General features: G+C 40.1%; 1 long non-coding RNA gene and 1 pseudogene across 1 annotated transcript; both read left to right on the forward strand.

Annotated features, from left to right (window-relative positions):
* The first annotated feature begins 18,169 nt into the window (after positions 1 to 18,169).
* LOC118349961 (voltage-dependent anion-selective channel protein 3-like) lies at positions 18,170 to 21,113 on the forward strand (annotated as a pseudogene).
* Positions 21,114 to 25,052: 3,939 nt separating this feature from the next.
* Positions 25,053 to 25,940, forward strand: LOC125752688 (uncharacterized). Its single transcript, XR_007402795.1, has 2 exons — positions 25,053 to 25,272; positions 25,461 to 25,940. It is a non-coding gene; the product is annotated as an uncharacterized LOC125752688 (long non-coding RNA).
* The last annotated feature ends 1,192 nt before the right edge of the window (positions 25,941 to 27,132 follow it).

Raw genomic sequence — 27,132 nt, forward strand, 5'->3', positions numbered from 1 at the left:
ACAGACACCTGGAGAACACACCGGGAGATCTTCACTAAGAGCGGGTACGGCCTGCTAACAATGAGGTCTCTGAAGGTTGTGGCTACAGAAAGAGGTGGTATAACCAACAGCTATTGGAACCCAAGGACAAGCTCGGAGCGGGTGGTGTTCAGTGCCCTGGTGGTAGGGAGCAGGTCCCAGGCACTGGGCCATTTTCAGGAATAGATGTCTTGCCTCTGGGAGGGCTAGGGGCAACTCAGGGAAACTCAGAAACTCAGTCCCACAGGGACTGAAGTGGTTGGCAAGTGACAACCATGGGCATTTAAGCTTAAGAAATAGGGCAGGAACCCAACAATCAGGTGAACGATGGGATTCATTTTGGGGAATAAAGGAAGAGCATACAAGGCAGGGGCCAGAAAAGAATGTCAGTGTTGGGCTAAACTCACTGGGTTGTGACAGGACTGGCCCCAGAGGCCAGATGGAGGTTGAGCCTGCAGATTTGGGGTGTTCAATGAGGATGGTACAGGGACAAAGGTGAGGGCTGCTGACCCAGCAGAATGTGGCCCTGACTTTGAGCCCAGTGCTCTTTTCTATTAAATATTTATCTGTTAGCAGTTCTGCAGAGCTGGAGACTTTTCACCCTTGTACCTAAAAACCACAAATGAAAGAAAGGGTAAAGAGATGAGCTTCAGATCTGCTCCTGCTAGTTTGGGGAAAGCAGTTGTCTTACCCAGATTTGGCATTGCGTATTAGATAACTCAAGCAAAGGAAGGCCATAGGCCTCAAATAGATTCTTCCAGGATCAAGCTTCAAGTTCTGCACAGATCATAGGAAAATGGGCACTTAAAAAATGTAGCATGTCACCCTTTTAAAAGGTCAAGCAGGGCATAACATGTGGGGATTTAATCAGATGATTGTCATGTGTGCTCATTCCTCAAGAAGAGGGGAATTGAGACCCATATCTGAGGCAGGACAGAGGAGGGAGAAGAAAACTGGTCTTGGGGTCAGAAGATCTGGGTTCTGAGCAAGACTCTGTCCTTGTAGTTGCTCCAAGCAATGTCCTCGTCTATGACCTGGGGACTAAACCCCTGAGAGGGATAAGGATTAAATGGAATCATGCCTTTGCAAGTGCACTGAAGGAAGTTGCAGAGAATTGGCCCCCTATAATTTAAGTCCACAATCCCTTCCTTCTTTTTTCAGCTATTCAGATATTCTTGACGGAGTCGAGGAGAGAATACTCCGCTTGGTTGAGTGTAGATTGAGCCTTGTGGCTTATTTTCCACAATGTTCCAAGAACATTTCAGCCATGTCCAATCCCCCTCACTCTCTTAAAGTGGTAGAGAAAGGCTAAAACTCCTCTCACTATGTATGTACCTAAAATTATTGGGATCAAGTCATATCAAACTAGGAGTGAGGGAAGTTGTCGAGATCCAAGAGAAGAGAATGAATGAAGTTCACATGGAATCCCCATAACTCCTTTGTGACTCCCCCATGTGGACTCTCTCTTATCCCTCATTCTCCTGCAGACACATCAACTGTCCGCCCTTGTGGGGCAGGTGGCTCAAGCTGTACTCGGTTCTGAGAGTTGTCAGGACATTGCCCTTTAGAATTGGCCAAAGCCCACAGGCCGGAAGGAATTGACTGTACTAGACCTGGCATGGTCCAGCCCAGGGATCAGAGAAGGTCCCAGTGGGCCCTTTTGGGGAAGATAACATTTATTTCCTGGGCAGTTCTATTCATCTGGCACTGTGCAATCTGTTTTACATATATGTCAATTCTCACAAAAACCTTGACGGAAGGGTTTGTTATTATAGAAGATGAGACTGGTAGAAGCTAAGTGGCTTGCTGAATGTTGCCAGCTAGGAGATAGCAGAGGAGAATTCAAGCTCAAGTCATCTTGAGAGCAAAGCCCATGCTGTTTATATGACACTACGAAATGCTAATGACCCTGGCTGGGAGAAGGGGGGGCGGGTGGCTATGTGCTAGAGCAGAAGAATGAAAGCCCATTAGATGAAAGCCAAGAGTCCAAAACTGATGACTCTGATCCCCCCTTCCCTCTTCTCATTTTGCTCCTCCTCCTTGTCCCCTTACCAATCCGGGAGACCCCTAGGTAAGGGGAGCTTGGGCTGGGTCTGGAGGTGCCTCCAGAGAGTGAGGCTCTGTAGACCAAACAAATGAACCAGAGCTGTGAATACAATCCAACCAGGAGTCACTGAGTGTGCACCAAGGACTCAGGGCAGACAGCTTGGCTCTTCCTTAGGGAGCAAGATATTCACCCCGAATTGTGAAATGACAATCAGGACTGTGTATGACCAGAGGTCAGAAGGAGGGCTTCTGGCCACAAGGGCTCCATCTGTGGTTGAGATCAGAGGAGGCAAGGTGGTTGAAGGAAAGGGCTCCCAGGAGGTGTAGGGACCCCATCCAACTTAGTCCTGTGCCCTATCTGGCTCAGAGTAAATGTTTGTTGAATGAAAACTGAGAGCTGAAGGGTGGTTTGAATTCAGATAGGAAGAAGTGAGTTGAGATGACACTCTGGGGAAGAAGAAAAATACCAAAGAACTCTTAGAAACAGGAGTGTAAGTGGGAAGAGAGGAGGCAAACAGCGTGGTTCATTTGGGGAAGGAGCCGGGACACCGTTGGTAGCTGTGCCATATTGATCTATCCCAGGCTGTGGGCACCAACGAAGTGTATTCTATCCCTATAGGCATGTCCTACAAGTCAGCACTCTGGCATCTCCACTTGGGTATAGATTTAATAAGCATCTAGCTGAACTTGTTTCAAGCTGAGCTCTTGATCTTCACCCAAATCCCACTTTTTCACCTTGTAGTTTACAGGAAATTCATCCTTCCCCCTAGTCTTGGAGGCATTCTTGACCATTCCATTTCTCTCACCAACTACACCCAACACAGTAGGAAAGAAGATTGGCCCTACTTCCACACTCGGTCTAGATTCTAGAACACAAGCACTTTTACCACTCATGTTCCACTGTTCAGTGGCATTCTCAGGTATCTCTGTAGACATCCATGGAAGGCAAGAGGGGAGAACATGGGATTCAATGGTGACCATAAAAATGTTTTCAAAAGAGCTATTCATTTTCAGAGCCCAATAAACAACTTTGTATGTTCCCCTTAGCCGGCTTTTCTTCAGCATTTATTTCTAGCCTGGGCTGATGTCACTGACAAAATGAATGGAGAGATGAGTCAGTGGTTGAGTAGGGTGATAGGCCCTCAGTGGTAGCTACAAAATTAAGCTAGCTGTAGCCTCATAAGTTCAATGTAAAAGCAGAAATGGAGAAAAAAATATCATGGAAAGGAAGAGACCCAGAGGAAGATAATTTTTGGTGTCTTAGAGAACAGACTTGTGCTGAGGGGCCCAACATAATACATAATTGACAGGCTTCCTGTCAACTCTGTTACTTTAATCCCAGCAGAATTACATGTCAGTTGTGTAAACTGCTATAAATAATTATTGGTTTTGCAAAAATTGTATCCAGACAAACTGCTGGAGTCCTGTGGGAGACCGGTCTCTGAGATAGCCAGATTTGGCAACAGGAATAACAGCCTCCAAAACCTGCACCACAGTCTGCAATCACTTAAGTGTTGCAAGAGTACAAATGCAGGCACCCCCGCCCCCTTTCCCTCCCAAAATGTGTGTGGTAGGGGAGCCACATGAGTCTAGACAAGACACATGTGAAAATGGCAATCTTATGAAGAAATCTATGCCACCTCCCACTCAATTCAAGAAATTAGAATATGACCCAATGAAAGAATTTATTTATTTATTTATTTTTTTTTTACCAATTCATTCAACATACCCTGTGAGAACATACTACTATTCAGGGGCTAGACCCTAGGGACACAAGGCAGACACTGTTCCTGCTTTATAAAACTTAGTTTCAGATAAAATACTTGGAAAGTATGGTAAGAACTGTGAAGGAAATGGAAAATAACAAGAGCATTGAACTGTGAGAGAAAGAGAAAGAGAGAGAGAGGGAGGGGTGAGAAAGGAAAGACCCTTTGCAAGGGGAAAAATGAGGCCTAACAAATGAGGAGGAGCTGGCCATCTGAAGAGTAAGAGCAAGGCCATTCCAAGCAGAGGGAAAAGCATGTGCAAAGGTCCTGAGAGGGGAAAATGAAATGCCTGCTATTGAAGCAGAGGGAAATATGGAGATACAGATCTGCAAGTTAGGCAGAGCATTATGAATCCACAGACAGCAATTTGCCAAACACCATTATTTTATCTTTTCTAGACTTTAAACAGTCTTACTAGTTTCTTTAGAGTCTCACAGCAAGCCAGTGCAAGAACTAGAACCTAGAACTCTGGACTATCCTATATTACCAAACCCTGTCGACAATGAAACAGAACAATCTGAGTTTGCTCAATTTTGTTCTTCCAAGATATTAGGAGTTCTGTGTGTCATACAACAAGCAACTTGCAGATTTGGAAGAGATAGAAGAGGTCATTTTATGTTATTGCCTTCATTCATTCATTCATTCATTCTTTCACTTATTCAGCTGGCCAAGTGATGTCCTCAGGGAAGCTCATGTGCCCACAGCTTTGCTATTTCGCTGGCCACTTTGCCCTTTGTTATGCTGTCCTTACGTCCTGTGTGCTATCTGTAGCTTCCTCAGACCCAGAACTTCATGAAGAGGTCAGAATCTATCCTGCCTCAGTGCTTAGCCCAGCACATAAAAGGTGCCCAATTCATATCGATGGAAAGTTGAATGCATGCCTGAATGGATGGCTGAATAAACAAAGGCTGAATATCTTCCGCTCTTAGTTGGAAAATTCATTTGTGAGAATGTAGTTGCATTCATGCATGCCTCAGTCTTGTTTTCAAACACCACCAATAGGGAGTTGGTATATCATTAAATGTTTATCTGCCATAAAGATCTTAAAATCCAGTAGTTGATTTTACAGTGATTGTGGTATTCACAAATATTTTCTAAATTTGATTTCTCATTGTTTCCAATAGGTGATTTATATATATATATATATATATATATATATATATATATATATATATATAATTCCAAAGTCAAAGAAATATAACAAGCAGTACTTTGTGAAGTCTTACTTCTACCTGTCTCCAGGTACTCTGCTCCCCATGACCCATTCCCACCTACTCAGTAGATATGGTGGGGAGGGTGACCCTACAGACTGGTTTGTCTAGGACAGTCCCAAGCTGTACCTACTGTCTTGGTATAAATATTAATGGTGATCCCTTTCCCTCTCAAAAATATTCCATTTAGACAAAAAATAATATGGTTACCCTATATATAATTAATTATTTTCACTACTTCCTTCAAACTCTTCTTTATATAGAATCAAGCAAATGCAAATATATATTCCTAATTCCCCCTCTTTATGTTCTTTTCAGCATCTTGCTTTTCTATGTTCTGTAACAGGACATAGAAGCAGTCCCCTCCCTCCCTCCCTCCCTCCCTCCCTTCTTCCCTCCCTCCCTCCCTCCCTCCCTTCCTTCTTCCCTCCCTCCCTCCCTCCCTCCCTCCCTTCTTCCCTCCCTCCCTCCCTTCTTCACTCCCTTCCTCCCTCTCTCCTTTCCTCTCTCTCTTATTTATTTATTTAGCAGCTGCATGGCCTCCATTGTGTGGATGACTATGACTTATTTAATCACTCTGCTACTGGTGGGCAATTGGGTTATTCCAGTTGTTTGCTATTATAATAAACACAGCAAGTCTGTATCATTTAAGTGTGTGGAGTTGTATCTATAGGATTCCTGAGTCAAATGGCACATGCATCTATAATTTTGATAGATATGCTTAATTTCCCTCTACTGAGGTTGTGGCATTCTGCAATCCTAAAACAGGGTATGAAAGATCCTGTTTTCCTACAACCCTGCTCTTAAATAACTCACATATTATACAACTTGATCCAATATTAGTGACTGTGATCTAGAGGAGAATACTGTTGATTTATCTCTTCCATAGAACTTGACCTGGCTCCCTAGAGCTGCCAAAGAAATGCTAGCATATTAATATTTTGTTCTAATAAATGATAAGTTTTAAAAACTCTTTAACTCATATACCTTCAGAAATACTAAGAACTTTCAGTATTTTCCATTTTTTCTCAATAATTAACAGTTTTTCTACTAAGTCTCCTATTAAAGTGGTTGCTGGCCAGGGGTGTTTCTTTAGTCTGATACACAAAGATTTTTAAGAACTGTGGAAAGTTGTTCTGTCAATAAATATGTTAGGGGTAATTAGGTATGTAGTATTTAGTAAGTACTTAACTGTCATCACATTTTTTAGATCCTTTGAGCCATTAAGATAAATCGAGGTAACTGCCCACTTCCTACTGTTAGAGTGGCCTTTCTAGAATAAAGGGAATTATCCCAATTGAAAGCTAGAAATCAGACCAGGTTCTGTAACTCAAGAGTGAAGGATTTTTCAAACCGTAATTCTTGGGCCACCTAGTTTGAATCAACTGAAGCATATGTTAGAGGGTAGAGTCTCGAACTGACTTCGTATCTATGGTTTCTCTGTACCAGTCTTTTCACATGTCATTGTTCTGATCATTATCACTGTCATCCATAGTTACTGACCAAAAACCATGTATGGGATACCAGACCAACGTTCTGTAGGAAACTCCCAGCTCCTCTCACTCTGAATTTTAGAGATTTCTTTTTTCCTTTCTTATGATTTTTTTACTGTCTCAAGATTTTTAAAAAGTATTTTATTATGAAAGTTTTCAAACATAGGTGAAAGTAGAGAGAATAGTAATAACCTCCACATATCCATGATCAGCTTGAACAATGACCAACTCATAGCCAGCTTGGTTTCATCTATGTCCCCACCAAGGTCTCGCCATCCTTGGAAATCCCAGACATCCTCTATTTCATCTACAAATATATTTTAGCACGTATGAAGAATTCTTCCCACCCCCACAGAGGAGCAGCTGATAGAGGGACTTGAGAGGCACGTGGTATCCGCCGAGGGCGGGGGGGCAGCTAGATGTCCAGTGATTTCCTCTGGCTGGCTATTAACCTACAAGGAATTTGTACTTGGCACATCCTGAGGTCCCTCCTGGCTAGAAGACACAGATTTTGTCCTGTCTCCCGGGGAGCTGTCCCTCCTGAGTTGTTGGAGGGCCAGACATAAGGGTGTTCACTGAGGTGAGTGCTGGGCTGGGAGAAGACATCCTGATGGGACACCATTGAACACTGGTGGCTGAAGGGCATTTTTGTTACAAGTCAGGTGCTTCATTATAGCTTGAATGCTTTGCCAGAATTTCCTCACCCTTCAGTAGGTTTGTTTCTCAATGTCATCAGCATTTTGCTGGCATTCGCACAAGCAATTAATTCCAGAAAGCATTCACTCCTCTGCAATACTCCATACCTGCTTGAATTGGAAGTAGCTCTTTTTCTCCCCTTTTAAAAGAAAAGGTGACTATATGCAATATAACAATTTGTTTTTACAGAGAAAACCCAAGCACTTCACTGACTGTGTGGTAAAATGGCACTTTGTGATTTTGTAGCCACAATAGGCTATCATTTTGCAACTGACCCAAGCAAGCCTGGGTGCCTAGCAGTGGGAAAACCAAAGCTCCTACCACTTCACATCAGTAACAGAGATAGGGAGAATAAACCACCAACTAGAACTGCAGGCACTACAGAAGAAACTTTTTAATCATCTTAGAGTTATAAAGTTTCCTACTAAATTGTTAGGAGGGATGAATGAAGAGTAGGCTCTTGATTAATCTTTGGCCTAGAAAGCAAAGGGCTTCTTGCTGTTGGAATTGCTTTTCATGAAGTTGTGAAGTTAGCAATTTCATATTCTCATTTCTCTGGTTTCTGCAGGGTTTTTTTCCTCCCACCATTCCCCAACAGCAAAAGTCTTTCATCATTACGTGAACTCTGTTTAAAAGAGGTATGTTTCCTCAGCCTTAAGACATTATTCTGCTGTCTTGTGAAAGACCATGGGTTCAGAGCAAGAAGCAAAGGGTCAGGACACAGGCTTAGATTTCTCAGCCTACTTTGTGCCCCCCCCCCTTTCTTTAACATTTTATTTAAATTCAATTTGCCAACATATAGTATAACATCCAGTGCTCATCCCATCATACTCTGTGTCTTGTTGTGTGACCACCCAGTTGTTTGGGTTCTAAGATACTTGTAGAAGCCTGTTGGATAAAATCTGCCACCATACAAGTCACCCTGGGCAAAGAAGCAGCACTAGGTTGCATTTTTCTTGTTGCATCTTTAACAGCTTAGTAAATTGGACTTGAATAAAACTGTGAAAGACATAAGCAAAGAAATGTAAATTTTAACCACAATAAGCTACCTTTTTTACCCAAATAATTGACAAAGATTTCAAAGAATGACAATGCCCTAAGTTAGTAATGGTGTAGGAAAAGAGGTCGTTGATAAAGGGAGTATATGTTGGTAGGATATTTCTGAAGAGCACTTTGGCAGCACACATCAAAAATCCTTTAAAAGCATATCCTATAATCTACCAGCCTCTCTTCTAAGAATTTATCTCAAGGAATAACCACACTGGAGTTCAAAACTGTTTACAACAGATGTATATGATAGGAAAAAATCCAGTGTCCAAGAATGCAGATTGGGTTCAATGAGTTGTTAAAATTTATAAAATGGAAATCTCTGAAGTCGTAATTTTTTATGTAGAGCTGTATTTATTGACATGGAAATAGTTCACATTTTTTTTCTTGTGCATATATTTCTTGTCTATTTCTCTCCTCTTCTTTGCAATAATGGGTGCTCCTATCAACTAGAGCTAATAGTTGGGTACTCTACTCCATTGTGATCTAAATAGACACTAGAATTCCAAGAGGATGTGAGTATTGTTACAGAACAAGGAAATCTGCTGGTTCCTTTAATGAAATCACACTCAGAGGTTATCATGGAGGTCAAATCTCTATTTGGGAAAAGGTAGCTGGACCATGTGATCATGGACGGCTTTTATCCTCAGGTACTCTTCTTCTGCTACTATCCTTGGAGGGGTCTCGGGAGGGAACATTTCCTTATCTGATATTTTTCACAAAAAGGTCTTGATGGAAAAATGAAATAATACAGCTGAAAACTAGAAATAAAATGACAAAATGCTAATTGAATATTAAAGTAGGTAAAAAAAAAAAAAAAGAATAGCTCTTTTTATTTTAAAATCTTTGGGGGTGCCTGGTTGCCAACTTTGGTTGGCAGAGTTGGTTAAGTTTCCAACTCGGGTCAGGCTCAGGTCATGATCTCAAGGCCATGGAGGAGTCTCTTAAGAGACTCAGGCTCCTGCCTGAGTCAGGCTCCCTGCCTGACCCTGCCTCAGGCTCCATGCTCAGTGAGGAGTCTGCTTAAGACTTTCTCTCCCTCTGCCCCCCCCCCAAATAAATAAATAAATCTAAATAAATAAATAGATAGATAGATAGATAGATAGATAGATAAACTTTGAACCTAAAAGGTGTGTTTCTAGACACTACCTGCAAAGGGAGAAAAATGAAGAGGAAGCATGTGAGGTGGGAGGAGAAAATGCTTAACAAAAATGAGAAATTTGGTCTAAATTCTCCCCAAACAATGGGAAGTTTATTTATAAGTGTACAAATTTGTTCCTTAAACAGACATGTATCAATCACTTGTAAGGCAACAAGATGAGTAATGCAGGCTCCCCTCAAAGAGTTCCCAGTCAACCAGGACTGTCCTGGATTTGGTAGGGGGACTAGAATGCATCTCAGTTGTGTTCTAGGTGGGTAAGCCCCCTTCCACATAACCCTCAGTGGCCCCTCTTCAGTTAATTTGTTCACAAATATAAACAAATTTCACTCACTAGTTGTTTCAGTGTCACATGCATAAAACCTGTTACCTACATGTTGGGGTGTCCTGGGGCTCAGTCCTGGGACCCCTTCTCTTCTTTCTGTGCATTCTTTCCCTAGTAATCTCATATGGTGTCGTGGCTTCACATATTATCCATGTAGGATGACTTCCAAGTTCATCTCAGCAGCCCCTACTTTTCCCTTGAGTTCCACAGTCAAATTTGCAACTGCCTATTTGACAACCCCTCTTGCACATCTCAGGCACTTCTCAGATCTCTCTGGAGGTAGTGGCCCAGGTTCTCTGCTCCGCCTGACTAGCCCGGGGTCACCGGGGTTAACCTCTGTTGATGCCACTGCTCCATACAAGAAGGGGAAGAATGTGAAGTCCACCTTCCTCAGCTGCTCATTTACCAAGTTGTGTATTGACTCAGTTACTTCTGCTCTTTGTTCCCTTGACCCTGAGCTTGTGGTTCTCCCGGAAGGTCTCCTGGACACTAGAGCTACCTTCCCATACATGTGTTTTGGGTTAGGGTTTCCTCCATTAATAGGATCCCATCTGCTTTTCATCATTCGTGAATTTTCTCAAAGTTTGAAGCTTTCTGATTGTGTTCATTTTTTTTTATCTCTCTTTTTAATTCATCCTTTTAATGATTTAAGGTATTTTTTTCTGGACGCTTTGGATGGGAGGCAGAAACAAACATACGCTCAGTTTTCTGTCTCAATTCAGTATCTGTTCTTTCTCATAGCTTCAGAGTTGTACTGAATATAAGTCAATTAATAATTCAGTTATTTTCTTAATTATCAATATGTGCTCTGGGACTATAATACTTTCCGGGGCTGGGATGTACAACACTACTTCACCCAATCACTGTGACCCCCAATCTATTATTGAAGAAGTAGAAAGCAATCACAGGTCTCAGGGTTATTGTTTCTTTTAGCTATGAAGTGTCACTTCTCACTTCTTTCAATGTTTCCTTCTATTATAATTGGTAGTCTATGTTTTTATACAGTTGCTTTTCTTTTAGACAAAAAAAAAGAAAGAAGAAGAAAAAAAAAAGCATGCGTGTTACGGAAGTTTTTGCTTCTTAACTCTCCCTTAAGGGGAGACAATTATTTCTGTTTTTTGGAATTACATTCTGTAAGAAAAGTTTCTCAGATTATTTCTTTTAAAATATGTGATGTTTTACTATAATTCTACTTAAAAAAAAAAACAACCTTGGAACAATGGAACAAAATAAATTTGGTTTGTTTAAGCTGGACCCTGTATTTGAAGAGTGTACTACATAATGTAGTTCTCAAATTGTTGTCTTATCTTCAGGATATGGGAGGAAATAAAAACCCACAGCAAGGCTATGTAATATCCTGTCCTCTTAAAATATAGTATATTCTTCTACCTCTCTAGCTAGGCAAGAGGGTTGTGATGATTAATCTTATGTGTTAACTTGGCTGGCCCATAGTGTCCAGATATTTGATCAAACATTAATCTGGATGTTTTTATGAGGGTGTTTATGGATGAGATTTGGATCTGAATCTTTAGACTTTGAGTAAAGCAGATTGACCTCCATAAGGTGAGTAGGCCTTATCCAATCAGTTGAGGGTCTTAATAGAATTAAGACTCATCTCCCCAGAGTAGGTCTGCCAGCAGATAGTCTTTGGACTTGAATTGCAGCATCAGCTCTTCCTGAGTCTCAAGGCTGCAGCCTCATCCTGCAGATTTTGGACTTGCCAGCCTCCATAATTACATGCTCCCATTCCTTAAAGTAAATCTCTTTATAAATATAAACATAATATTAAGTAAAAATACATAAAACATAAATTTATGGAAATATGTATAAATATAATATTAAATATATATATTTTAATATATGTACCTAACTCTAAATTGACTTGGAGCCCTTGGATCTTTTCACACTGAGGGGTAGATGTTACAGAAATCAGAGTAAAAACTATACATATTCATGTATCTGCTTGGAGAATAGAGATTAAATTCCTTCTCAAGAGACCATTTTGTGGATCTACTTGCTCACTACTGCTTTTGTAGACACCCCTGGACTATGAATTCTATTCGTCTACTACAAACCATGACAGTAGCCTTGCTTCTAGTCCACTGGGAACTTCCTGAATATTGGATTCAGTTCAACTACCCGAAGCACTATGTCCAGCTATGTCTTCATTCCTTTGCTGCATTCCTAGAGTTTGCACTGGTGGTCTTCCAGTCTTCCTGGACTTTTTGGCTACTGGATTATACCTTCATGTCCAATTAAGCAAGATTCACTCATTTCCTCATTAACCAGACCCCTGGTCTCATCCAGTCCAGCTGTTCTTCTGTGCTTCCCACACAACGACCATAATGAGTGCCACAGATCTTACACTGAGTTTTTCCTAATTTTCACAGCAAGCTGACAAACTGGCAAATGTCTTGTTTTAATTTCCAATGTAATTCATATGTTTTAATATTATATTTTATAATGTAAAGTTAGCCTCAATAGGAAGGACACAATTTTACAAATAGGATTATTTTTAAAACATTCAATACTAAGTATATCATCATAAGCTAAAGTTAACCTTGGAGAGTATAATTGAGACTTGATCATTCAAATAAAATAAATAATAAAATAACTGAGTTTAACAGACAGAATTTAATATAAAGTATTATTAACTAGGTAATGGTAGTAGGTTTCTATTACTACTATGACAAATTACCTCACATTTAGTGGATTGGGATAACACAAATTTGTTACCCTACAGTTCCAGAGATCAGAAGTCCAAAATAATTTTCACTGGGCTAAAATCAAGGTGTCAGCAGAATTGTGTTCCTTTTGGAGGTTCCAGATTATCTATGCTTGTTTGCCTATTCCTGCTCCCAGAGGCCACCTACATTTCTTGTCTCAGGGGCCCGCCAATCTCTTCAACCTCTGCTTTCATCGTCACACCCACTTTTCTGACTCAGACCCTCTGCCTCCCTCTCGTAAGGACCCATGTGGATAATTCAGGATGATCTTCCCACCTCAAGATCCTTAACTGTTCAATTTCTTTTGCCATGTGAAGTAACATATTCACATGTTTTGGGGATTACATATGGATGTCTTTAGGAAGACTATTATTCTATCCATCAAAACAACGGACAAGGCAAAAATGAAACTAAGGTATCACATTTTATAGACTGAATTAGCAACTGCAGAAAGCAGCGACTCCCCTAGGGTTCCAACAAAGGGAAGATGTTGGAATGTTAAAATTTTAGAAGCTTAAAGAAAAGGCCCACAGAGCAGAAACCTATACCTCTGAGGGCAAGACAATAGCTGCTAGTGGTGGAATCTCTGAGGGGACAATGAGGCAGGTGCTCCCAAGGTTAGGAGGACTGCAAACTGCTCCCTCTGGAACAAAGTGCAGCTCCAGTGGGGAGGAAGCAGGGCCGACCAGAAGAGTAAGCTACAAAAAGGAATGGGTCCCTTTCCTTCCTCCTGCCTACTAGTCTTCCTCTAGCTCCTTACTGGCACTCCAAGAAGGAGCCAGCTGGCTCAAGAAAACTATAAGTAGAGTCCCAGCCTCAGCATTACAAAACTGAGCACAGGAGACAATTGTTTTACAGGTGGCACATGACTCAACGTGATGAAAAGCAAAAAATCTAAATCCACCAATTGTTTTGATTATGTATCTTTGAAGCAAGACTTTTATGCTCAATTCATTGTTTTTTTTAAATATGTTGTAGCTTCAGATCACTTTAAGACACGTGTATGGAAATTATATAGTGTTTCCAGATATACTCTAGATAATGCAATGATTACTACACTTTTTAGAAAAGATGTACTCTTGGGTTATTTTGTTTTAAAACACCCCATGTGATCTTCTAGTATATATTTAATTTGTAATTAAAGCAAATTAAATCAATTAATTCATTTGGGGCCCCTGGGTGGTTCAATGGGTTAAGCATCTGCCTTCAGCACAGGTCATGATCTCAGGGTCCTGGAATCCAGCCTGTTGGAGTGGGGGGGTCCCTGCTCAGTGGGGGTCTGCTTTCCCCTCTGCCTCTGCCCCACTCCCCTGCTTATACTCTCTCTCTCTAAATAAATAAAACCTTTTAAAAATAGCTATTAATTCATTTGGGGATTTCATATCATTCTTTGGAACAACTAAAGACAACTTAGGAGAACTCAAAATAAAAGAATTTCTGGGGCAGTACAGTGGATGGTTGCATCAAACCTGTTCATAACAATAAGTAAAAAGAAACCCATTGAAGAAACATCCTGAGTCAGAAGTTCAGGTTAAGAAAAATATATCCTAATTTGCAATCTTTGCAAAAGTGCAAAGTGCAATCTTTGCATTTTCATTCATATTCTAACCTCATATTTTGCTGGATTGTGTGAAATCTTTCTGGACCTAGTTTTTAGTTTTCAAACACCAGATTTGTGTTCTATGTTACTATAAATGTTCTCTAATAGACTCTCCATATTATCAAGCTGTTCTTCAATTACAAAAGCAAGACTAAAAGAGCTAAAGATTCTCATGTCTATCTAGCATTATATGCTCATGCTGAGTTCTAGGATGTACCAGGTTTGAGCACCTGCAGTTCTGTTCTCAGTGCCATCTTTCATTCTCAACTAAACTAATCGTGAAACTCTTAGGTCCTACCCTTGGTTGGCCAGGTTGGCTTTCAACCTCATTCAGTACACTTTCTTGTCCTAATAACCAAGAAATAACTTCAAGCTAAAATATTTGTTTAACTGCTTTTCATCCTCCTTCTTCCTCAATAATTGTTTCCTTTCCCCTCCCACATTTATTTATAAATGCATCGTTTGACTTGGTAAGGTGGCACTAAATTGCTCCAACTCTAGAGTTGTACTTCATTTCAAGTCATTGATTAGCCACTTCACTGGAATCCTTTTGTAAGCATATTTTTTTAAAAAAAGAAACCAATGCAAGGAAAACAAAAAAATAGACTTACAGATATCTGGACACAGACCTTAAAATAACTATACCTAATATATTTACAGAAATAAAAGACATAATTGAGAATTCTTGCAGAAAACAGGAAATTATTTTTAAAATGAAACTTCTAGAACAGAAAAATTTGATAATGAGCTTAACAGCTGGAGAGAGAATTAGGGAACTGAAAGGTCAGTAATAAATATCCAAAATAAAAGCACGAGAAACAAAAGAATAGTACTGCTATACATAGTAGTGAACTAGTGATATCTGTAAGAGAATGAATAAATAGCAAAACATGATGGTCTTAAAGAATTCAAACACAAAAGACTATAAAAACAAACCTATAATAACAAAAATCGGGTCAATAGTTGCCTGAGAACGAGGTAACTTTTTAGGGTGAAGTAAATATTCTATATTATGATGGTTACATGGGTGCATACATTTGTCAGAACTCATCAAACCATATGCTTAAAACAGGAACATTTTGTGGAGTGTCAACTCCGTCTTAATAAAGTTACTTAAATTGACAAAAATATGGAAAAAACAGCATCTAAGTTGGGTAAGAAGGCATATACAATTAAAATGCTACAAGGCCCTAGTATTGTCTAGGAAGAGATATAAGTATTTGTACTTGATGTAAATTTTTTCAAAAAGGGGGTATGTAGGGTAACTATTAAAAGAATAGTAAAATAATATATTAATACCGAAATAAGTGAGAAAATGAAATAACAGAAACAATCGATTTGAAAGGAAGAAAAGAAATATAGGATCGATGGGACAACTAGAAAGTGAATGGTAAGACGGTAGACCTGGATTAAGAAAACAACTATATACTGCTTACAAGAAACACATCACAAAAATAAGGACACAAATATTGAAAGTAAGGGAATAAAAAAGAGATGTACCATGTAAACATCAGACAAAGTGGACCTTAAGGAAAAAATAACTAGTAGAGACAGACTATTTTATAATAAATTGCTTAATTTACCAGAAATATATAGTGATCCTAAAACTCTATGAACATAATAAAGTAATCTCAAAATGTATCAGGCAAAAAAATCTCAAGCCTTACTCATTAAGGAGACAAAAGAATATAGATTTGAATTTCACAGGTAACAAATCTGGGGGCACGTAGGTGGCTCAGTAGTTGAGCTTCTGCCTTTGGCTCCAGATGTGATCCTGGGATCCAGGATCGAGTCCCACATTGGGCTCTCTGCATGGGCCTGCTTCTCTCTCTGCCTGTCTCTGCTTCTCTCTCTATGTGTCTCTCATGAATAAAGAAATAAAATCTTTAAAAAAAAAAAAGAACAAATCTGACCTAATTGATATATAAAGAATATTTGACCTAATACTGTAGATTTCGTTCAAAATTACACTTGAAATATTTATAAAAATTACCACATGCTAGGTTTAAATCAAATCTCAACAAAAAACAAAGCATTGAAATCATACAGTTTGTTGTCAGGCAGTGGTGGAAACACATTAGAAATAAATTATAAGGGCAGCCGGGGTGGTTCAGTGGTTTAGCGCCTACCTTCAGCCCAGGGCATGCTCCTGGAGACCCGGGATCGAGTCCCACATCGGGGTCCCTGAATGGAGCCTGCTTCTCCCTCTGCCTGTGTCTCTGCCTCTCTCCCTCTGTCTCTCATGAGTAAATAAATAAAATCTTAAAAAAAAATAAATTATAATATCATTTGAACAGATTTCCAGGTATGGAAATTAAGGATTATCCCTTCCAGGGCGCCTGGGTGGTTCAGTTAGTTAAGTGACCAACTCTTGATTTTATTTTAGGTCATGATATCAGGGTCAGGAGTTCAAGCTTTGCATTGGGCTCTGCACTGGACATGGAGCCCGCTTGAGACTCTCTCTTTCCCTCTCCCTCTGCCTCTAGCCCCCATGCTTGCTCACACTCTCTAACTAAAAGGAAAAATAAAGAAAGAATTATCCTTTAATAACTCATAAATCAATGAAAAAATAACAAAGGAAATTAGAAAATAGTTTACTGGAATAATAATGAAGATATTGCAAAGCGTGTTGGTACAGCTAAAGCCATACTTAGAGGAAAATTTATATCCTTATAACACAGGGCAGCCCCGGTGGCGCAGCGGTTTAGGGCCGCCTGCAGCCCAGGGCGTGATCCTGGAGACCCGGGATCGAGTCCTACATCAGGCTCTCTGTATGGTGCCTGTGTCTCTGCCTCTCTCTCTCTCTCTCTCTGTCTCTATGAATAAATAAAATTTAAAAATCTTAAAAAAATAAATAAAAATAAAATATCCTTATAACACATACACTAGAAAAGAAGAATAGATGAAAAGGCAGTGATCTGGGCAGCCCGGGTGGCTCAGCGGTTTAGCGCCGCCTTTGGCCCAGAGCATGATCCTGGGGTCCTGGGATCGAGTCCCACGTCGGGCTCCTGCATGGAGCCTGCTTCTCCCTCTGCCTGTGTCTCTGCCTCTCTCTCTCTCTCTCTTTCTGTCTCTCACGAATAAATAGAATCTTAAAAAAAAAAAAAAAAGCCAAAAAGGAAAGGAAGTCTTTTCTGTAAAAAAAAAGAAAGAAAGAAAAAGAAAGAAAGAAAGAAAGAAAGAAAGAAAGAAAGAAAGAAAGAAAAAGAAAAGGCAGTGATCTAAGCATCTATCTCAAAAAGTTGGAAAAATATCAAACTCAGAGTGGAAGAGAGGAAATCATAAAGACAAGGGGAGAAAGAACTAAGTGGAAATATAAAATAAATACAGACTAGAGAGGCTTAACAAAACTAGATGTTGGTTCTTTGGAAAGACGAATAAGAGTTCTTTCTTTGGAAAGAACTAGACGTTGGTTCTTTGGAAAGTCCAAATTCCCTAGTGAGATCAAGGGGAAAAAGGCAAAAATAATCCACATCAATAATGAAAGAGGAGACACTGTTATAGATCTTACAAATATTTAAAATATTGTAAGAAGATATTATAATCAATGTTGTGTGAATAACTAAAAAATTTTTACCAATGGACAATTTTCCAGAAAAGCAGTTTACCTCTAAATGGACACAAAAATCCTCTACAGTCCTATAACAATGAAGAAAATGGAATACATATTTTTAAACTTTCCATTTAAAACCCCAAATCCAAAAAAAAAACCAAAAAACAAAAAACAAAACAAAACAAAAAAACACCAACCCCAAACCTCAAGTCCAGATGACTTCACTGGTGAATTTTTACCAAATATTTGAGAAAGGAAAAAATGCCAGTTGTAGATAAACTTTTCCAGAGAATAGAAAAAGTGAGACACTTTCCATTTTGTCCTCTGAGGCTGGTGTTACCTTGATACCAAAACCTGACAAGAACATTATAAAAGGAGTAGAACAGGTCAGTATAACATGATGTTTTACATAAATCTAAAAAAAAAATTAAACCAACTATTAGCAAAACAAATCCAGCAGTGCCTGGTGAATACACTGGGCTATTCCAGGAAGGCAAGAATGGTTTAATATTTGGGTCGCCCTAGCAGCATGGAGACAGGCCCTCTGGCTGAAGATGTATGTAACACGCAGACTTACTGAGAGCTAGGAATGGCTGCCAAGGAGGTCTTCAACAGAGGATTTGGGTTTGGTATAGTCAGTATAGCACAAGAATTGGAGAACCAATTCTACTATATTAGTAGAATTCTCTACTTCTGGTTGTGCTTACACAGACAGGGAAAGCTTCAGACAACCTAGAGACCAAATATAAGATCTGTAACTGGGACTTATTTTCAACCTACAATGAAAGAGATAGCCCTCTCAGGGCAGAAATTTCTTTGTAGAATAAGTTGCTTGAAGGCTTGAAGGTGACTCTTGATGCCCTGCTTGTGCTGACCACAGGAAAAAAGAGTGGGAAATTGAAGTCCCCTATAAATAAGATTGTCTCCGCCTTGACAGTAATGTTGATATAGATTTTTCTGGACCAACCATTTACACCTGGGCTGTGTTAGCCTTTGAAGGTTGGCTTGCCGGCTGGCTCCCCGATGAGTTTTGGCAGAGCCAAATCCAAACAGTCACAAAATAATTTTGCCCTGGGTTTCAAGGTGGCAGACCTCCAGCTGCACACTCAAGAAAATGATGAAACTGAGTTTGGAGGCTATATCGACCAGGCGGTTCAAGTGAGAAGATTGAAACACAAGATTTGCATAGCCTTGCAACCACCTGTTTTGACGCTGGTGCTAACTACACACTGGCTTGTAGAACTTCTTTATCTGCTAAAGCAATAATCCCAGCTTGATTGGACTGGGTTATCCTCAAACCCTTCCACCAGGAAGGGGACCCTATAAGTCCCCTTCAGCTCGGGTCATGATCCTGGGGTCCTGGGATTGAGCCCCACATCGGGCTCCCTGCTCATCGGGAAGTCTCCTTCTTCCCCATCCTCTGCCCCTTCCATGCTTGTGCTCCCTCTCCCTCTCTCTCTCAAATAAAGAAATAAAATCTTAAAAAAAATAAATCCATCATGCTTGGAACAAAAAAAGAGAGAATGGTTTAACATTTGAAAAAAGATGATATTTGTCACATCAACAGAATGAAGGAGTAAGCATCATATTACCATCTAGATAAATGCTGAAAAAGAACTTGCCAAAATTCAATATATATTCATGATTAGAACTTCTAGCAAATATAAATAAAACTGCTTGAATCTAATAAAATGCACCTATAAATAATCTTACACAAGCATGATTAAACGTGAAAAGCTTTCCCTCTGGAATGGAGAATGAGACAAAAATGTCCTAGCCAATTTAATAAACAAGATAAAGAAAAAGAGTATAAGAATATGAACACGAGGATAAAAACTGCTCCTATTAAAAAAAAACTGCTCCTATTCACAATCTGGTGTTGTACATAGACTATCCAAAAGGATCTACAACAAATTATTAAATTTAATTAGTGACTTTAGTTAGCCAAGTTATTGGATACCAATATATAAAAATTAATTGTTTCCTTCCATCATAACAAGCGAAAAATTAAGTTTTTAAATTTTTTACTTATAATTGATTGTTTTCTTATTGAGGTATAATTAACATGTTAGTTTCAAGTGTGCAACATGATTTCATATTTGTATATACACTGCAAAAAGATCACTACAATAAATCTAGTTACCATCAGTCACCATACATGGTTACAACATTTTTTTTCTTGTGTTGAGAACTTTTAAGCTTTACTCTCTTAGCAACTTTCAGTTGTGCAATGTGTTATTAATTATAGTCACTATTCTGTACATTATATGTGACTTACTTATTGTATAACTGGAAGTGTGTACCTTTTGACCCCCTTCACCCATTTTGCCTACTCAACTCCCCTCTCTGCTGGCAACCACCATCTGCTCTCTGTATTTATGAGCTTGGTTTTTTTGTTTGCTTTATTTTGTTTTGTTTTGATTTGTTTGTCTTGGATTCCACATGTAAGTGAAATTATATGGTATTTGTCTTTATCTGACTTATTGCACTTAGCATAATGCCTTCATGTCTTGTTTACGCTGAGTAATATTCCATTCTGTATATATATATATATATATATATATATATATATATATATACACGCCACATCTGTCTTTATTCATCCATCAATAAGCACTTAAGTTATCTGCATCTCTTGACTATTGTAAATAATGCTGCAATGAATGTGGGGACGCAGACATCTTTTAGAGTTAATGTTCCCCTGAGAAGTGAAATTTTTGGATCATATGGTAGATCTGTTCTTGATTTCTTCAGGAACCTTCATACTGTGTTCTGTAGTGGCTGCACCAACTGATGTTCCCACCACCGGTGCACGAGGGCTTCCCCTTTCCTCCACATGTTCACCAACACCTGTTATTTCATGTCTTTTTGGTGATAGCCATTCTAAAAAGTGTGAGGTGATATCTCAGTGTGGTTTTGATTGGCGTTTCCTCAATGGTTAGGGATGTTGAACACCTTTTCATGTATCTGTTGGCCATCTGGATATCTTCTTGGGAAGAATGTCTATTCAGTTCTTCTGCCCATTTTTAATCAGATTGTTGTTTTGCTATTGAGTTTTAAGAGTACTTTATATATTTGGGATAGTAACCCCTTATCAGATATGATTTGCAAATATCTTCTCCTTCAGTAAGTTGCCTTTGCATTTTGTTGATGATTTCCTTTGCCGTGCAGAGGCTTTTTAGTTTGATGTAGTCTCACTTGTTGATTTTTGCTTTTGGAAATTAAAAAAAAAAATAATCACCAAGACAGATGTCAAAGAGCTTACTGCCTACATTTTCTTTAAGGAGTTTTATGGTTTCAGTCTTACGTTCAAGTCTTTCAACCATTTTGCAGTTATTTTTGTAGATAGTCTAAGATGGGAGTCCGGTTTCATTCTTTTGCATGTAGCTGTCCGGTTTTCCCAACACCATTTATTGAAGAAACTCTTTTTTTCCTGTTATATATTCTCTTCCTCTTTATCATAGATTAATTGACAGGCAGTCCTAAACAAGACACAAAGTATTACTGTAAGGGAAAATATTGACAATTATGGCTACATTAAGAATTTGTTACTCAAAAGACTCAACTTTATATAAATGATATCCTTCCCTGATTGGCTCTTTTTTTTTGTTCCCTCACTGAAAATTATGCTCGTGAGAGTCATACTACTTTTTTAGATGCTTTAGGTCTTGTATATGGTCTGAAATTGGGGCCAAGTTTCATTTATAGGAGATGGACAGAACTCTGCCCATTGGTTTAAACATCCAGCAAGTGGTTACCACTGGGGAGGACTGAGGGGAAAGTGATCAAACCAAGAGGGCTCTGCATGGCTGGTGATTTTCCATTTCCTGTCCTGGAGATGATTAAATGAGTATGATTACTTGGGGTAATTCATTGAACCATATGATGATTTGCTCACTTTTCTGTATTTGCATTATACTTCAATAAAAAATTAAAGGATATGTGTCTTCCTCTCCCTTGCAGATCTGGACTAGCAATAAATGCATTGGTTCCTTTTCTCCTGAATTGTCCTCAATTTGTTCCTTTTGCCAATTGCCATCTCACCATGACCTTTAAAATTTTTTATTGGCCACCTAATGCATGCCACCTACCTTGCTAGATTCAGTTACAAATATCGTCACATTGAATCTTCACGACAGTTCCGTGAATTGGAAGTCATTACAGCTGAGGCTTGGAGAGATTAAGTGATCTGTCGAAGTCAAGCAGCTAGCAAACAGCAAGCAGCAGAGCCAGGATTACAGTCTGGTGCGTTTGCTGCATTCTACTGTGCTTTTAAAACCCAAAGATCAAAAATAGAAAATTCTAACACTTAGCAATTCATTCGGGACCTCATTGATCTATATAAAAAAGCTATGAAAAAGGTACATTTAAGTGAAATGAAAAATAAATATTCTTTTCTGTGTACCTGGTATACATTGAGAGTACTTTTCAAGTTTGTGAAGCTTTTTAAAAGTGGCTGTAGGGGAAAAGGCATGGATTTATAGTCAGGGAGCTCAAATCCCAGATTGGCTACTTCTCACTTGTGTTTTCTTGAAAAGCTCCTTAAGCTATTTGAGGCTGGATTTTTCTAATTTTGCAAAAAAAAAAAAAAAAAAAAAAAAAAAGCAAATAATAAAATCTATTGGTGGTAAGCCAAAGGAATTGTGTAGAAATCATTTGATACCGTGGATAAACTGCAGCCAGCCTGCAAGCCTGAGAAACTGAGAGGATTAAGTTTGTAATGACCCAGGTTGCAGCAGAGAGCTGAGCTTAGTTGAGTCCTCAGTACATTATAAATGCCAGTAGAGTCTAACTTATCAGAGCCCCACATCATCATGCATGCAGTCCCCACTCCCCACCCTGCACCTGTTCCCTCACCCTTCACCCTGCGTGCCCCCACCCCCATTGCTAAGGACTCCTCCACTGCCAGTGCCATGAGAGCTACTGTGAGGGACATGGACATCTTAGAGACTGAGTGAGGTCTAGTAACCCACCAAATGGAGCTTTGGTCAACAAGATACCATTTTCGTCCATCAAATTAGCAAAGACATTTCATACGATAACATTTAGAGTCAAAAGGGTAAGATAGGGATCCCTGGGTGGCTCAGTGGTTTAGGGCCTGCCTTTAGCTCAGGGCATGATCCTGGAGTCCCAGGATCAAGTCCCACATCAAGCTCCCTGGGAGGAGCCTCCTTCTTCCTCTGCCTGTGTCTCTGCCTCTCTGTGTGTGTGGGTGTGTGTGTGTCTCTCATGAGCAAATAAATAAAATCTTAAAAAAAAAAAAAAGCAGAATAATTCTATTTTTTTTTAAAAGGGTAAGATAAATTTCCTCTTGGACAACTGGAAGAGCCATGTGCCTTTCTGGAAAACCATTTGACAAGCAAACTGGAAAGAAAATATCGAGAGAAGTTTAGAGAACATGATTGTCACTGTAATTCCCCTTCCAGGAATCTATTGCTGGGAAACAGTAATATCAATCTACACTCAGACAGAACTTTGTGTCCAAGGATGTTGCAGCCTTACTTACCATGGCAAAAGTCCAAGGTAACCTAAATGTGCAAACATAGGAGAATGATTAGGTCATCTCTTGTACACTCAGGGAAATTGTCACTCAATCGCATAGAATGTGTCCCTTCAAAGTAAAATAATAAAATGGACAACTATGTATGATAATAAGCTATATGTATTATATAATTATAATATTTACAAATATATATAGTATATATAAGAAACATATAACACAATAGAGCATGCTCATGAGTGAGATATTATAAAGTGAAATAAAAAAAAGGAGTTGCGAAACTATAAATACTGGAAAAACCCAAATGTCCATCAATAGATGAATGGATAGGGGATCCCTGGGTGGCTCAGTGGTTTGGTGCCTGCCTTCAGCCCAGGGCGTGATCCTGGGGACCTGGGATCAAGTCCCACATCGGGCTCCCTGCATGGAGCCTGCTTCTCCCTCTGCCTGTGTCTCTGCCTCTCTCTCTCTCTCTGTGTCTCTCATGAATGAATAAATAAAATCTTTTTAAAAAATAGATGAATGGATAAAGAAAACGTGGAATACACATACAATGAAATAGGATTCAGCCTTAGCACTCTCCAGTGTGGACAAACATTGAAAATATTGTGCTAAATGAAATGAACTGGAAGCAAAAGGACAAATACCATTAAGATTCCATTTATATGAGGCATCTAGAATGTGTAAATGCAGAGAAACAGAAAACAAAAAAGAGGTTATCAGGGACAGGAGGAGCAAGGATTGGAGAGTTAGTGTTTAATGGGAACAGAGTTTCATTTTGTGATGACGAAAAAGTTCTGGAAATGGACAGTGTTGATGGTTGTACAAATTGCCAATGTCCTTCCTGCCACTGAAATGCATACTTGAAAATGCCTAAAATGATAAGTTTTATATGTGTATTTTACCACAATAAGAACTCACAGAAGAAAATTATATACACGGATTTACCAAAAAATGTATGCTTTGAAATATTGAGTAAAATCTAAGTAAATACTGAGCTATGATCTTAAATAGTTTTGTTGTTTTTTTTTTTTAAATGTTTATTTATTTATAAGAGACACACAGAGAGGCAGAGACATAGGCAGAGGGAGAAGCAGGCTCCATGCAGGAAGCCCAATGCGGGACTCGATCTCGGGACTCCAGGATCATACCCTGGGCTGAAGGCAGGCATTCAACCACTGAGCCACCCAGGTGCCTCTATATGTAATCTCTGTATATGGATTGATTCATTTTAAAAAACATGGATTGATTCATACAAAAAAAAAGTGTTGTATTGAATACTTACCATGTGCCACTTAGCTTTCTAGGATCTGGGAGATAGAGCTTGGCAACCAAGACAAATGACTCCTTACATTTAGTGCAAAGGATAACAGATACTGAGATTATAAGGAATTTTCTTTATTGGCTCTTTCTGTATTTTCTGAATCCTTTTCAATGAGTATGCTATTTTTCTAAAGATTTTATTTATTTATTTATTTATTTATTTATTTGAGAGAGAGAGAGCATGAGCAGGGGGAGGGGCAGTGGGAGAGAGAGAAGCAGGCTCCCCATTGAGCAGGGAAACTCACTGGGGCTAGATCCCAGGACACTGGGATCATGACCTGAGGTGAAGGCAGAGGCTTAACCGACTGAGCCACCCAGGTGCCCCAAGTGTGCTATTTTTATATTTGGGAAAAAACATAAGTGGAAGAAAGGAAGCATTTATGATACTGGCTCAGGATGTGCTTTCTCCCTTAGTGTAAACTCATCCGCTGTCATCACGGAGAGGAGCAGGTCAGGTGATGATGGGTGAGGAGGCAGGGTGGGGTGCGGAACTTAAGGAATGAGACCTGTAGTTCCGGCTCAACCATCCTGCGCTTCTCCTTGTTAGGTGTTGGGCTTTCTGGCTTCCAGAAGCACCCAGACTGCAGTTACCCTGGCTAGTCCTGCTCACTCTCTTCCATCACAATAATAGCTTCCATCAGTGTCCAGAAGACTAAGAGCTCTGCTTTTCTGGTATCAGGATTTTTCTTCCTTTAAAAACAGTCCTGCAGTAACTTTCAAATAATGATTTTGCCCTTCTGTCTACTTCCAATAGGACATGACACATCTTCTAGAGACTCACAAAGCCGATCTGAAAATATCGGGCAGAGGTTAGTAGACTCACTGGCTCTGCACCTCTGCACGGAGAAATGGTTGCTAATTTTTGGCTCCTCTTTCAACAGAGCAAAACAGAGTAATTTCAGGGCTTTGCAATGTAAAGAGTCCCCAGGGGCCTCATTTCTACATGCACTCTCTGTCCCCAAAGCACTCACTCTAAGTTTTTGTTCCTTCTTGTCAGATCTTGGCCGGAATTAGGGGAAGGAGCCTGACCTGGATGAATGGAGTCTGAGTTTCTTCATCTTGGTGCACAAGCCCCCTCCACCCCTGCTCTGCGGAGACAGGAACCATGGGCTTCCCTCTGTGAGAGACAAGAGGCCTGTAGGTGGGACCCCCGTGTCTTGGCTGAAGCCCTCCTGTAATTCTTCTGTGACCTTGGGCCAAGAATCTATTTTAGGCAGTGATTTCCACACTCTGTCAGAAGCCTCTCATCATCAAACTAGACTTGAGAGGTGTGCGAGCAGCTGGTTTTAGCCTGTGAGTCTCCCGAAGCCGGAGAGCATGCTTACCTCCAGCTATTCGGTGAAGGTTTAGTTTTCCAGTATATGACGATGCATGAATAAAACCAGCTTTGATGGCTTCATTTTAATCCTATTCCCAAGGCACATTTTACTCTCTCTGTCCCCCCACCCCCCCAATAAACTGATATTTTTCTTCTTCATTTCTACTCTTTTTTTTTTTTTTAAGATTTTATTTATTTATTCATGAGAGAGAGAGAGAGAGGCAGAGACACAGGCAGAGGGAGAAGCAGGCTCCATGCAGGGGGCCCGACCTGGGACTCCATCCCAGGTCTCCAGGATCACGCCCTGGGCCCAAGGCAGGCACTAACTGCTGAGCCACCCAGGTGCCCCTCCATGGGGACTCCCTCCCCCGCCCCCCAAATCTCCAGCTATCAGTTCTTTCCATGGAAAATACCTTCCCTACTCTCTCTTGCTACTTGTTCGTGATCTAGCAGCTTAATCTAGGAAAGAGAGACTATGATTTGGTGGTTGCAAAGCACAGGCTGCCTGAGTTCAAATTCTGATCCCACCACTTTTGGTAACTTCTGTGTGCACCTAAGTGACTTCATAGAAATTATGTGACAACGGGGGGATGGGGTGACTGGGTGACCGGCACTGAGGGGGGCACTTGACGGGATGAGCACTGGGTGTTATGCTATATGTTGACAAATCGAACTCCAATAAAAAAATATACAAAAAAAAAAAGAAAGAAACTATGTGATAGGGTTGTTAGGGGTGGCATTGCAAGTAAAGTATCCCACTTGGAACTTGGCAGTTGAAGGATTTAATACATGTTCATTGTTAGTGATGTTACCCAAAGGGGTACAGGTTGTAACATTATTTAGGTAGGCAGTTCTGTTTTCATGACCTTTGTCCAACCCAGACTTGATCTGAATGGGAGAAAATGGATAATTGGCCTGTAAGGGAAAATCTGGGAGAATGGGTTTTTGCCCCAGGGGAAAGGTGACTGGGAAAGGTAGCATCTCCACCCGCCCAGCAGCTACCAGCTGAGAGCACTTCCATGAGAGCCTCAGCCCCTCCAGCAGCTGGGCCACCTGCGCAGAGGGAACTTTGGACAACCCCCGACTTGCTGAGATTCAGTGTCCCTATTTATCAGCTTTGTTATTTCTCCCTTTAAAAGGAAGGAGCCAGGGGCACCCGGGTGGCTCAGTGGTAAGCGTCTCCCTTCGGCTCAGGGCATGATCACGGGGTCCTGGGTTTGAGTCTCACATCAGGTTCCCCCCAGGGAAGCCTGGCTCCTCCCTCTGCCTCTCTCTGGGTGTCTCTCATGAACAAATAAAATTTTTAAATCTTTAAAAAATAAAAAATAAAAATAAAAGGAAGAAACTACAA

The sequence above is a fragment of the Canis lupus genome, chromosome 16 (assembly GCF_003254725.2).
Source record: "Canis lupus dingo isolate Sandy chromosome 16, ASM325472v2, whole genome shotgun sequence".
Lineage (NCBI taxonomy): Eukaryota > Metazoa > Chordata > Mammalia > Carnivora > Canidae > Canis > Canis lupus.